At 47.7% G+C, this 13,555-nt stretch overlaps 1 pseudogene; it reads right to left on the reverse strand.

The window, feature by feature from the left end:
- LOC116224918 overlaps positions 1-13,555 on the reverse strand; it is a 143,221-nt pseudogene that overhangs the window by 79,588 nt on the left and 50,078 nt on the right.

The following is a 13,555-nucleotide window of genomic DNA, read 5'->3' on the forward strand; positions in this document are numbered from 1 at the left end:
TGTGTGTGTGTGTCTTGTGTGCTGTGTGCTGTGTGTTGTGTGTGTGTGTTTACACATACACACACACCACCCATACATTTATGCACTCTCCCAACCAAGAATCATACACACACACACACACTCACACACACACACACACACACACACACACACACACACACACACACACACATACTTTTTGACTGATTGACCTCTAACCTGTCTAATGCTGGTGGTTCATCACTGTTCCCCATCACCATAACCTATAATTACATATATACATATAAAGCAACTCCTCTCCCCCTCCTACTCCTAACTATCTCCACTGTGGGATGCTGCCTAAATCTTTACGCCGAATCTACCTGCAGAAACCCTCTGCTTACAGCTGCCCACTTCCACCAAACTATTATTCACAAATTCTACTCTGCTTATAACACATTTGCAGACTGTATGCTAGCCTATTTACCCGTAATATAAACGAATGCCATCACTGACATCGTTTTCTGCCTCATTGCTTCCTTGCTCATTGCTGCTCTACAAGCAACTACTTTGAATGTCGACTCTCTCCATTTTATCCACAATGAATTCTGTATATTTCACGTATATTCTTTCTTTTATACATCATGGGATCATGTATGTATAATGTACATATGCTGCACGTGTGCTAACATGTTCTATCCTCTGATACGTGTACGAATGAATATGAATACTTTATGTGTCAAAATTTGAAGATTGCGTGTGTGTGTGTGTGTTCATGTGTGTTTGAGCATGTGTGTGTGTGTGTGTGTGTGTGTGTGTGTGTGTGTGTGTGTGTGTGTGTGTATGTGTGTGTGTCTTTGTGTGTTTGACCATGTGCGTGTGTTAATGTGTTTTTTGACAGTGTGTGTGTGTGTGTGTGTGTGTGTGTGTTAATATGTGTTTGAGAGTGTGCATGTGGGATGCAGCACACCCACCCTTGTGAGTGCAGAGCAGAGAGCTCATCAATCATCACACACACACACACACACACACACACACACACACACACTTATAAACTCTCTCTCACACACACACGCACACATGTCCTCCTCTAAATGGTGTACACCACCTCCACCAGCACACACACACATTTGGTTGATGTACACAGCCTCCCTGCTCCTCCCGTACGGTGCCAGCACCCAGAGCAACATTACGGCCAGCTGTGATAGGCTTTGGTTCCATGAGAGAGTCAATAGAGTGAAACAATGGGCAACTACAGCTAGTAATGGAGTCTGGGTAATGGCAGCGAACATGGCAATGAATAGCCATTAACTGGAGAATGTGCCAAACCAATGTACCTCACAAATTCCCCAAATGCATCTTCAGCCTTAGTTTCTGTCTAGTATGAGCACACAAACACACAGAAACACAGATAGAGTCACGTTTCCGATATTCATTTTCTCATTCACACACACACACACACACACACACACACACACACACACACACACACACACATATATAGAATCCCATTCACACACACAGAGAGAGAGAGAGAGTCACATTCAGATATTAATTTCTTCATTCACGCACACACACAAAAAGATTCACTCACTCTCTCTCTCTCATCACACACACTTAATATACCTGCCACGCACACTTACACACTTACTTACACTTACTCTCAATACTTAGTTCCACTCGGTCATTTGCTTGTGTTAGTATGTTAGTCATGTTAGTATCGCTTTCAAAATATGTTCTCCTTTATTGTTCCAGTGCCCGGGAGTGGATGGAATGGAATGGAATGGCAAGATGTTTAGGATCTTAGCTCACTCTGGCTCTGATCTGAGGTGTGTTCAAAATAGCAAACAACAGCAAAATGCATTCGTGAACGTTTTCAAACGTTTGATTTGAGTTCACAGCGAACATTTTCAAACACAGACACAGACGGTCTGAGGGGGTAGTTTTCTCAGCGAACAAACATGGACGCAGGATTGAGGGTTACCGTTTAAATCGAACAATTTGGAATGTTTACAGAAAAAAAACAAGTTCAAAGAAAAACGCGTTGGGCACAAACATTCGCTTCTGTTTGCCAAATTGAACGCATCTCTGACTTGACTCGCACCACTTCAGGCCTAGATTGGCTCTAGAGTCGGCTGCTATTCGAGTTAGTTACACAAGGATTTTCCCCTCTGTTTTTTTCCGAGGAGAGGGCAAACACATTAAAAATGCATGGCAAAGAGGGTTACTCATGTCTTCAACTTTAAAAGCCTAATTAGACTTTCATGGATATTCAGGCGTTTTAATCCCCCCGTGCTTTGCACTAATCCGTCCCTTACCAACACAGGCCACAGGTGTAGGGAGAAATGAGGATTGAACTGAGGCTCAGGGATAGGAAGGGGAGAGATAGAGAGAGAGAGGAGGGAAGAGAGAGAGATGGGGGTAGGGAGAGGTAAAGAGGAGGAGAGGGAGGGAGGGAGAGAAGGAAAGAGAAAATATTTCTAGAAGGCTGAGTTTTGGATGTAAAACGGGATACACCGCACAGACAGAGAATGAAATATGACAGAGTCTATCCTCTCTTTCTCCCTTTCTCTCTTTCCTGCCTTTCCTCCCTCTCTCTCTCTCTCTCCCTCTCTGTGCTAAATATTTTGCCTTGAGCCACGGGCACGAGAGAGAGGGGAGCTTTGTCAGCTTGCACCGATGAGGTCCATTTTATCCGCGTATGGTGTGCGGTGCGGAGCGGTGCGGAGCGGTGCGGTGTGGCGCGCTCGTAAAAAAGCTGACTACACAAGCGGCACTCTGAAGGAGCCGTGAGTGGCAGACCTCTGGCTCTCCCTAGCACAGAGGATCCAAGGCCACGGGTTTGATGTATAACCTCACAGAAGGGAACTTTTAATTGCTTTATCTATCTCATTCCCTGGCTATGTGCTGCTGGAGAGAGGGGGTAAAAGAGGAATGGGTAGAGAGAGAGAGAGAGAGAGAGAGGGAGATAAAGAGAGAGAGGCCAAGACATAGAGAGAGAGAAGAGAGAGAGAGATGGAAGAAGGGAGGGGTAGAGAGAGAGAAAGAGAAAGTTATAAACTGAAACAGAAAGAGAGAGAGAGTGAGTGACAGAGAGTCTGTGAGAAAGACAGATAAAGGGAGAGTCAGAGAGAGACAGAAAAAGATAGAGGAAGGAAGAAACAGCAGAGGATATATATATATATATATATATATATATAAATACTTTCTCCACTCCCTAACTACTGCTGATGGTTCTGTTCTTTGAAGTGCCTGGGTCTGCCTTTCCGTGGGTGTCAGGAGGTTAGGGGGGTAAAAGAATGCCGGATTACACAGTCCCGCTTCTCCAATTAATTATCCGCCAATTTGGCAAATGAATCCCTCTTGTCTCCCCCTTGGATCGAGCGGGAAGACACCGCAGTTGCCAGGCGGCAACAGTCAGCCGCCTCGAACCCGCAAAACATCCCACAATCCTTCCTAATGAAGCAAGACAAGTCAGCCAATAGCAGCACACGGAATCGTCGGCCAATTGCATGTCAAAGATAAGAGACTTTGAGACTTTGCATTTCTGATTTGAGAGTATCAGCGCACATCTAATTGGTCAAACTCAACTTTTGAACAAAGCTTCTGGTAAAAAGTTTTGTTTTATCCTTTGAAAGAAGCAAAAAAAAAAAGTTTGCTCTGAACTTCTCTGGTTCTTTTCTATACTCTGCAGTAAACAGAAAGCTTGTGGGGGCGGGTGCTTCTCGAGCGATCAGTCATTTACGCCCCCCCCCCTCCCCGTCTCTCTCTTGCTCCGACAGAAGTGAAGCGAGTGTGACACATGTTGGGTGGGTGGCAAACTCCTCCTCGGGTCAGTGTTCAAGTTCCAGCCCACGTCCTGGGAGCGGACTGGCTGGCTGACCCGACCGCCTGGTTCTGGCGCTGCCGGCGCCCGCCTCAAGTCTGGCCTCAGTGGAGACAAACAGCCGATCTAGAGGTCACCCACTCAGCCACGATTCGACCTCTATTTTTATTTTGTCTAAAACTAGCGAGCAAACTAGCTAACAGCTTGCAGACTTGCCTTGCTGATAAAACCTTTGACAATGTCACTCGCCAGAGAGAACAACAAAGACAAAACTATCCTCACTGATCAAGTGCGCCTGGTCAACTAAGACACCATGCTGCCCTGAACCACTACATACTTGCGTAGCTCTGAGAGGTCTGGTCTTAGGACGCTCTCATGTAGAACAAAGGCAAGAGAACATAAACATTGAATTTAGAGTGAATACCTGAAACAGTGATCACATTCAGGTGGTTAACGTTACATTTCATCCATGATCCATCATCATCATCATCATCATCATCATCAGATTCTAAATCAGCCTCCATTCTCCACAGATGACTTTAGAGGTAGAAACAGGAGTGCTTGCTGTAGCTAGCCCTTGTGTGTTAATACTGTAACTTTCGCAGAGGGAGATGCAGCCTGCGGTCGAGCCTTCATCTTCCCCCAGCCAGGGGCTCCCACAGAAGGATTACCAGCAGATAGAGTGTGTGAGAGTTTCTCCACCTGTTTGCTATGCTCTTGTTTCCAACTTTTCTCTTTATCACTATCTGACTACCATTCTCAGAGAGACTCCCTTGCTACCTTTCTTTAACTCAATTCATTCTTCAACTCAATAGTCTTTAGTCATTCGCTTCAAATACTCTTGTCTCACTCACTCTCTCTCTCTGTGTTGGCGGTACTCTCTCAGTTTCAATTTACATATACAGTACACTTAGTCATTTAGATTAGAAGCTGTTTTCATCCAAAGTGACGGGAAGTATTGTGTATTGTGAAGATCTACATTATTATCAGTGTGTGTTTGTTCCCTAGGTCACACACAAAAGTCAAAAGGCAAAAGACTTACAACAAAAGTTGCTTTGGACAAACACTTCTGCTAAATACTATAACCATAACCATAACCTTAGGCATCAAACCTAAGACATTGGTGTTGTTAGCACCCAGCTCTACCAGTTGATCTAGCCATACTCACTCCCTCTCCAGAACCACTGTGCCAAACACAGACAGGGGGCGTCCCAGTAGCTGTGTTCTTGCTGGAAGGCTACAAATAGTGCACCAACCGCGACCGCTCTCCCTCAGTGCTTCTCTGAGCACTGCTGGCGGTCAGGAGTTTTGGCAGCGGCCACAGTGAGTCTGGCCTGTGTGTCCGAGCCCAGAGTACCCAAGTCCTGAGACCCGGCGGCTTAATTAGGCTGCTAAGCAGCCATGAATCAAGAGCATGGGGAGAACAAAGCGACGGCATGCCCACCCCCCCCAACCCCCACCCCCCAGCCTTCTCTAGCCACAACGAGGGGAGAGACTGATGAGCGACTCAAAGGGAGGACGATAAAAACGATCCTGCCGAGTTCGCTTAGCCATTTCTCGTACACGCAGAAAGGAAAAAAAAGCTTTCGGATTTCACCGCAGTTTGAAACAGCAGGGGGTTTCTTTTCACTTAGGGAAAAAGTGGACAGAGAAAATCGACAAGGACAACAATGGCTCTGAAACGACTGCTGCTGCTGCTGCGAGCAGGTTCTGTCCGGGGGGGTGAGGGATAGTTAACACACAGCCCACATTTTTTAATCATCTTTCGCCGCACTGAGCAAAGACAGCACGGCCCGCCATTTGCTCTGTCAACATTTCCCCTGCAAAAATATCAGGGACACGTGTTGAATACATTTTGTACAGAAGGGAGAATGTGCTCTCGATTCTTGAGGGGGAGGTGGAGGTGGGAGTCAAAATGGGGAATGGTGGGGGTGGAGAGAAAAGGCCTCAGACTCGTGACATTTCCTTGATTGCACCTGAAACGCGATTCAGTCGGAGAGAGTTTTCTTTCAATGCGCCTGACATTTTTCCTCGCTCCTTCATCATCATCCCCCCCGGCTCCCCCTCGTCTCCTCATCTCCTCTTCCTCTGGTCTTATCGAGACGCTTTTTCGTCCGTGGCCTTCAGACAGCCGCAGCCTTCAAAGGCGGCAGAGCAGCAGCTGCAGGAGCAGCAGAAGCAGCATCGTCTCCACGCGGCTGCCTTGCCTCAGCTCACAATGCCGGAGAGGAGAATAAATGAAAACGAGAGAGGAGAGGAGAGGAGAGGAGAGGAGAGGAAAGGAGAGGAGAGGGGAAGATAGGCGAGCTGAGAAAAAACACAAACAGACATACAGAGAGAGGGGAATAAAGAGAGAGAGAGAGAGAGAGAGAGAGAGAGAGAGGTGGGGGAAGCAACACAACAGGTGGAGAAGAACATGACGGAAATTATGACAGAAACCATGAGAAAACCAAGCAGGCATAAATGGACAGAGAAATGGAGTGCAGTGAAAGATTAGAGAGACAGAGAAAGAGAGAGAGAGAAAGTAATAGCAAGCGAGATTGTGGAGTCAAGCAGACCTCTGACAGGCGGCCCGTCAGAGACGAAAGCGATCAAGACCAAAGAGCTAATGGCCCTTCTCTGCCAGACGGCCACGATGACTAGACACAAAGGCCTGCCCAGGACAGCCTCTGACTGCAGAACCTTTTTTCCCTTTTTCCCTGGTGTCGCTCAGACCCAGCAGATTACGGTCGGATTGGGGCCGCGGTCGGAAGGGAGGCAGCCGTCTCTGGACGACCCAGAGTGTGCCATGTCTCTCATGTCAGTATGTACTAACCCCCATCACAAGGAAAATGGCCCCCTTCACACACGAAACTAGCTTACGACAGAGACATTCAACAGAGCATGAAGGGGAGAGAGAGAGAAGAGAGAGCAGAGGGAAGAAAGAGAAAGAGAGAGAGCGAGCAAGACACTGAGAGCAGAGAAGAGCAAAGAAAGAAAGAAAGAAAATGACAGAATTGAGAGACACCCTTTCAGGAGCACATGAACATTAAAGGGGACTTCCAGTAGTTTTTAACCTGGGCACTATGTTCCCATCTTTTAGGGACAAAAACGATCGGATTTGGTACAGTATTGGTACTAGCTATAATGTAATCCAATGCGGCAAGATGTATGTTAGAGAAATAACAACTTTGGGTCTATCTATATATACTGTGGATACATACTGTGGAGTTTTGTGGGATAATGGTTGAACCGTGAAGCGTAATGAGCTTTGAGCAGCATGATTTATGTCAGCCACAGCAGTGCTACCTTCTCAGTTTTCCTGTGTTACTGTTACCACTTCAGGTGTGATACTGCAGGATGCATCACCTGTGCCAGCCTCACTCACATGCTTCAGGGTGGCAGGTACAGTGTGTCTCATTTCCTCCTGTCCTATTTGTGTTTCTCTATGTGTCTTCTCTACAGAGGAAGGAAACACCCTATTGGGCATCACCCCTGGGTCTCCACACAAGTAATCCTGTACTCATTAGTATGGCAGTCAGATGCTCAGCTGAAATGAGGGCATTTTGTCACACTACTTCATTTTGAAAAGAAAATTCTACACACTCAACTAATGAAGATCCCTTTTGACTAATCTTGAGTCATTTCACCTTACCTATTCCTCTGAAAGGGTGTTGAACTAATGTTACTTTCCCTTGCAGATCTTAAAAAGAACAATTTGTTCCAGGTCGCGATCGGTTTTCCGAAGACTCATGCTATCATTTGCAAGACGAGCCTGCTCGTTATAAGTAGTATTGACGGAGAACTGCAGCGTTCTGGGAGGTGCTAATTAAGTGCCATGCAGAGGTAGGCGGGGTGAAGACGACTGAACTGTACAAAGAATATTCCTCAGGCCAGACACTCGCAGAGGCAATTACATTAATCAGAGTATTCATTCTTACTGGAATAAGGGGAGCGTGAGAGGCCGCATTTTTGGGACAGAGTCACAGCAATCAATTGTCGAGCACTGCGGAAGACTCCGGAACTATCGAGGGAGCGCTGGGGGGGAACTAACCAGATGTCTGTGTGCAGTGTGCCTCAAGCAGATGTACCTGGCTTGTAAACAAACCACGATTAAATCATTCAGGCATTTGTTCATTTATTTATTTTCTTTTTCAATGATTAATCTATTTATTATTATAGCTATTTTAGGGCACAGACTGAAATTCGGGAAATATGCGTCAAACTTTTCATTTCAAGTTTGGTGCTTGTTATTTTTATTTCTTTTGTTCAACATACAATGGTGGTAAACAGTCCATTATGTAGACTACAGAGTAGATAAACTCCTGTTGAAGGCCCCACATTGTTATTCACATGAATACACTTACTTTAAACTGCTCGTGTACAAATCTAAATTGACTTCTGACTTCTGACCGATCCTTACGTTGAAACTTACTGCATGAGACATACATCTGTACAGCTAAATGTGGGCAGAGCAAAGTTCCAGCTCCACGGTTGTGTAGCCTCCCTCAACAGTCAATTTCATAAATTCTTAACAACGAAGGCATGAAAAATACAGAGGCGTGATAACTGGAGAACGCAGACCACATAGCTATGCCTCACCGTAAACGGCAGCGCACCGCCCGCAAGGCCAGATTACTAATGAGCGCCCAGGAGGGAGCAGACAGGAGGGGGCATCGACTCATCTGACGTGGGAGGTATGGAGGTCAAGACGTGTGGAGGGGGTGCTCTGGTGTGTATGTTATCCATCTCTCTCTCTCTCTCTCTCTCTCGGAGAGCGTTTGCGAATGACTCGCCTTGCTTGGCATTGAATAGTGCCTATTGCGCATTATTCAAATGGTCGTCCGTCAAGTTGAGTCCCTCCACGCACACGGAGGTCTGGCTTTTCATTATCACGTCATTCATTAGTCGGATAATATGCAAATGCAAAACGCTCAGCTCAGCTCTGGCACCTATATATCAATTACTGTGACAGCAAGATGTTCACAACAGGAGGTTATGGAAATTTTTGCCAGGAATAGACTTAACCGCCCAGGAGGAGAAAGCAGCTCAACTTTGTTTTCGAAAAGTTCTCAAGTTGTTCAAAAACAACCCCCCCTTTTTTTAATGTGATTATAGCTTTGCAGCTGGTCCCTGTATCAACCCGTGGCACAGAGGACCCTGAGCGATGTCATCTCATCTTCTATCTGATGTCCCTGTGCTACAAGGACTCATCCAAGACAAGCTTTTCCCCCCCATTAGTTATCCTATCTGAAAACAGATCAAAACAAACAAACACGGCGCCTTATATATATTCTTACATCTTACATTATAGCCGTAACCAAAATAGACACCATGGCAGCAGTATGGCTCTGGGACAATCCTGCGCTCCATAATCACCTACTAAGATTTCTCCTTCCCACGAGATGGGCATCCACGCCTGCCAATTATTTTGAAGGAGGATGGAGCAGAAGCGGGAGGACTCTTATGGCCTGATTAACCTGGTCTGGTCTGGTGTGTGTGTGTGTGTGTGTGTGTGTGTGTGTGTGTGTCTGTGTACACTCTGTCCTGAAAGCAAATCCAACACAATACTTGATCAAGGAATCATTCCATCTATTATATTATCAATGTCACAGAGACCTTCCTCATCATGCCCACTTTGTGTACTCCGGAGAGCATTCAACTGGAGCACCTGACAGGGTCATAGTGTAGGCACGCTGGGAGGAAATTGCCTACAAGAGCACTCCAAAAATGCACCAGTCACCCCTGCAAAGGGCTGGCCATGTTTCTATGGAGACAACCCCCACAGCATCCCCTGCCCGTAATTGGCCCATGCATCAGTCTCGGCAGTGTTTTTCGGAAAAACCGGAAATTAGTTCGAGGTCAGCGACCTTGACGGAATTGACTCAGCAGGAGCAGCAGCAGCAGCGGGCGGGTGGAGGTGGCGGAGCGCCGTCCTATTCCGTCTCTCCACTGGGAGTGAACGCTCCCGCTCCCGCTCCTGCAGACTCTCACGCTAATAGTCCGACCGGGGCCTCGGCAGAGCAGGGTCATTATCGTTGAGCTAATTACAGGGCTGGAGATGCATTACCATATCACTGGCAGGACTCGGGGAACATGAAAGCCGGGGTCGTGACGCGGGGTGGGGCCCCTTTTGTTTCTGAAAGCGAAGGCAGAATAATGCTGCCTATTGATGACTGCCCGAGATTGTCCTCTGGCGCGCTTTGAAAAAGAGCCACTCGCGCCGTTAACTCCCAGTCATCCAGGCAAGGTCACGAGGGGGCTCAGACCCCTTCCTGCCACGCTCGTCAGCATAATCAACCTCTCCCCGGCCAGAGAACGAGGAGGGATTCGCGCCCGCCGAGAGTCTCCTGGGCTTAACGAGGAGATCTTGAGCAATCTCATTACCGGGAGGGGGAAATGCCTGCATCCTTAAGACCGCATTCCTGGTGCGGTATGAGAGGCCTGGTCTCAAGTAATCAAGCAGTGGAGTCTCTTGAGCTGGAGAAGAGTCACCTTTGGTGGAGTCCACAGTCTTTGATGTGAATGAGGCAGAGCTGGAGAGTTAGATGAGACTGCACTGAAAGGCTCTAATGGTGTGCTCCTTGTAGGGGAAATGAGCAGGGAGGAAATGGTATGTCATTTTTTGTCTACCACATATCCACTGGAGTGAGACTGAGGGGGGAGAGGTAGAGCTTCACGAACCACTCCTGATTCTCGGCTTTTGGCTTCGGGCTGTTCAGTTTCAGGCGGGCTTTTGACAAATGAAAAGTGAAATCATCCAGGTGAGAGTATCAAGGCAAGTTTTTGGACAACATTTGGAAGTGTGTGTATGTGTGTGTGTGTGTGTGTGTGTGTGTGTGTGTGTGTGTGTGTGTGTGTGTGTGTGTCTGTGTGTGTGTGTGTGTGTGTGTCTGTGTGTGTCTGTGTGTGTCTGTGTGTGTATGTAAGTTTGTGTGTGTGCATGTGTGTTTGTGTGTGTGTGTGAGTTTATGTGCACTTGGGTGTGTATATGTGTGTTTCAGTAGCTGCTATCTCTCAGGTCACGTGAGTCATATCACTCTGGAATCTTCCAATGTGTTCAGGCTGCCTGCGCCGTTCCAGACTTTCCCTTTTTTTTTATCTCGACAACTTCCATTTTCTCTCTTTCCTTTTCAACGCTCCGGTCCTTCTGCTTAATTAAGGCTTACCCAGGCAGCCCAGATACACACAGCCGTTGGGGTGATGCCCACTCCCCCGGCTCCTTCCCCTCACCAAACGATAAGGGCTAACAAGCGCCGTCTCCTTCGAAATCTACACAGCCTTCCAACCTTTCAGGAGGCATCAGTCAAGCTGTCCTGCTTAGGGAGGGGGGAAAAAAAGTAACGGCCATCTTTCGGGGGGCGAAACAGATACTCCTGCACGGTGTGATTGATTTGTGTCTCCTGGAGAGTTACTTTTCTGAAGAGCCTGGCCTGGATTCCTGGCTTTCTCTCGAACTTTTTGGCAGTTCCCCGACTCGCTGGGAGGCCTAGTGCATGGCACGGTGTGTGGATCTGGTGTGACAGGCTCACCGCACGGTGCTGGAGTCTCATTGCAGGGTTGATATGCATGGAGAAGAAGATGGGGCTGAAGAAGTTCTGAGTGCTGAGTTCTAGGGCACCGCTCAAAGTGGAGATAGCCTGCAAAAACCTCTTGAACTCGCACACCTTTCTGCCACAAGTTAGACACACTGTTAAATCCTCTATTAGAGCTTATTAAGTCCTCCTGATTCTGCTAATGTATTCACTAAAGCCTTTCAAAACATCCTGCACCGTTTTTTTCTTTTTTCTTCCTGGAGAGCAAAGCCAAAAGGAGAGGGGAAATGGGTTAAAAAAAAAAGAAAAGAAAAAAGGAAAAACCTTGGTGAAAGGTTGTCTTATTACAACACCACATCAAAGACGCCGTTGCCTCTCAGCACTGAGGCAAATGAGAAGACCAATCTCAGTTCTTTATTTCTTTCTTTTTTTGTGGGGGGGGGGGGGGGGGGGGGGGGGGGGGGGGGGGGGGTAATTCTGTACTAATGTTCCCATTTAAATGCAAAGTGCCACTCCGCCACTGCTAGTTATTTTTTTGTGCTCAGAGGTGCTGTGCATCAAAGGCAGTGATGTTATTCTTTCTGTGGGGTGGGGGTGGGGGGTGGAGGGGTGCATAGAGGGAGGGGCAAGGGGGCACTCGTACGAGAGGAAAAGAGGGGAGAGCTGTGTCACTGGTGTTTAAAGTTTGGATAGCAGCACGCTGACCGCCTGTGAGGTACGATCACCACTGGTCTTGATTCCACAAGGTGGGCACTAAGGGTGGGGGGGGGGATGGAGGTGGGTGAAACCAGGAATGTGTGTATGGGGAGGTGAGGGGGTGGAGGTGTGGGGTGAGAATGGTGTCTTGTTCAAGGCTGATGCCAATGCTCTAATGTACAGTACATGGAACTAGATAACTGCCAGTTTATTCCTGAGGAGAGGATAGAGACAGAGCGACAGCTTCAAAAATAAAAAAACTTCAGTAACTGGCAGACAAAGAGACAGGAAGTCACCAGCGGCCGAGGGAAAGGGCATTAGCCGTGGCACACTGTGATTAAAGACCGCGGAGCTGTTTGTTTGTCACTGTGGCAGTGCCACTGCAGGGCACGCCCGCGCCTCAAAGCCAGCGCCCAGGCGCCCCACTGTCCCCTGACTGTCCCACTGTCAGCTGTACCTGCTGATCGGCTGCCATTGGTATGCAGCAGAGACACTGAGACAGAGATGGAGGCTGGTGCAACAGCAGCAGAGAAGCTGGGAACACAGCATCACAGTACTGAGGGAGACGACACGTACCTGCACTGCATCATCTTTCTTCTCTCTCTCTCTCTCTCTGCGGTCTTTCTGTCTCTCTGTCTCTATCTATCTATTTATCTCCCTCAGTCTCACTCCTGTCTGACACCTGTCCTTTTTCCTCTCTCTCTCACTGTCTTGATGTCTCTCAGTGTCTCTCTCTTTGTCTGTCTTTCTCTCTTTCACTTTCTCACAGACACCCTCCCTATCTCTCTCTCTCTCTCCCTCTTTCCCTCGCATTTGCTCGTTCTGTTGGCCTGCAGTTTCACTTCATTGATATGCTGGTGGTACAGGGGAGCCGATCGATACTATTGACCCGCCGGTGCCTGATAAACTAAGCTGTTGTCTCAATTGAAGTCTCTTTAGCGGCTTTGAAGGAATTTAAGGCCCCCCACCCCACCCCTCCCACCTCAAAACCCAACCACCCCACCCCACCCCACCCACCTCAAAAACCCAACCACCCCACCCCACCCCCACTGGGAAAGGTACCTGGGTGAATAGCCATTGAGTCCGCAAAAATGTGGTACTGGTAGATGGCATTAGATTTTGTGTGTGTGTGGGCTTGTGTGTGTGTGTGTTCACCTAAGAACAAGTGCTTTCGAGAGAGATCTGGAAGATGAATAATTAACCAAAAAAAGTGATTAATTAAAGTAGATGCCTGTTAGACAAAGAAGCACAAAGGAACTCCTTCCTGTGAGCGTGTCATTCGGAAGTGCAGAGAAAGTGCCCCTTCCTCCTCCTCCGACTGGCACAATAGGTCCTCAAAGTGAAGAGTCATCACATAAAGAAGCATTTAGCCCTCATTAGCAAACGCTAGCAGCCTCCAGCCGCCACGCTAATAAAAAGACCCTCACTGCGTGACTGCGCGGGGAGGCACATTAAAGATTCAGCAACAAAACAAGAAAATGCCGGATTTTGTGCTAGCCTCGGCTAAATAGCAGGAAAAGCAATCAGCACTGACCTGTCCCGAACCTCCCCACTCTCGGGG

Source organism: Clupea harengus, chromosome 19 (genome assembly GCF_900700415.2).
Source record: "Clupea harengus chromosome 19, Ch_v2.0.2, whole genome shotgun sequence".
Taxonomy (NCBI): domain Eukaryota; kingdom Metazoa; phylum Chordata; class Actinopteri; order Clupeiformes; family Clupeidae; genus Clupea; species Clupea harengus.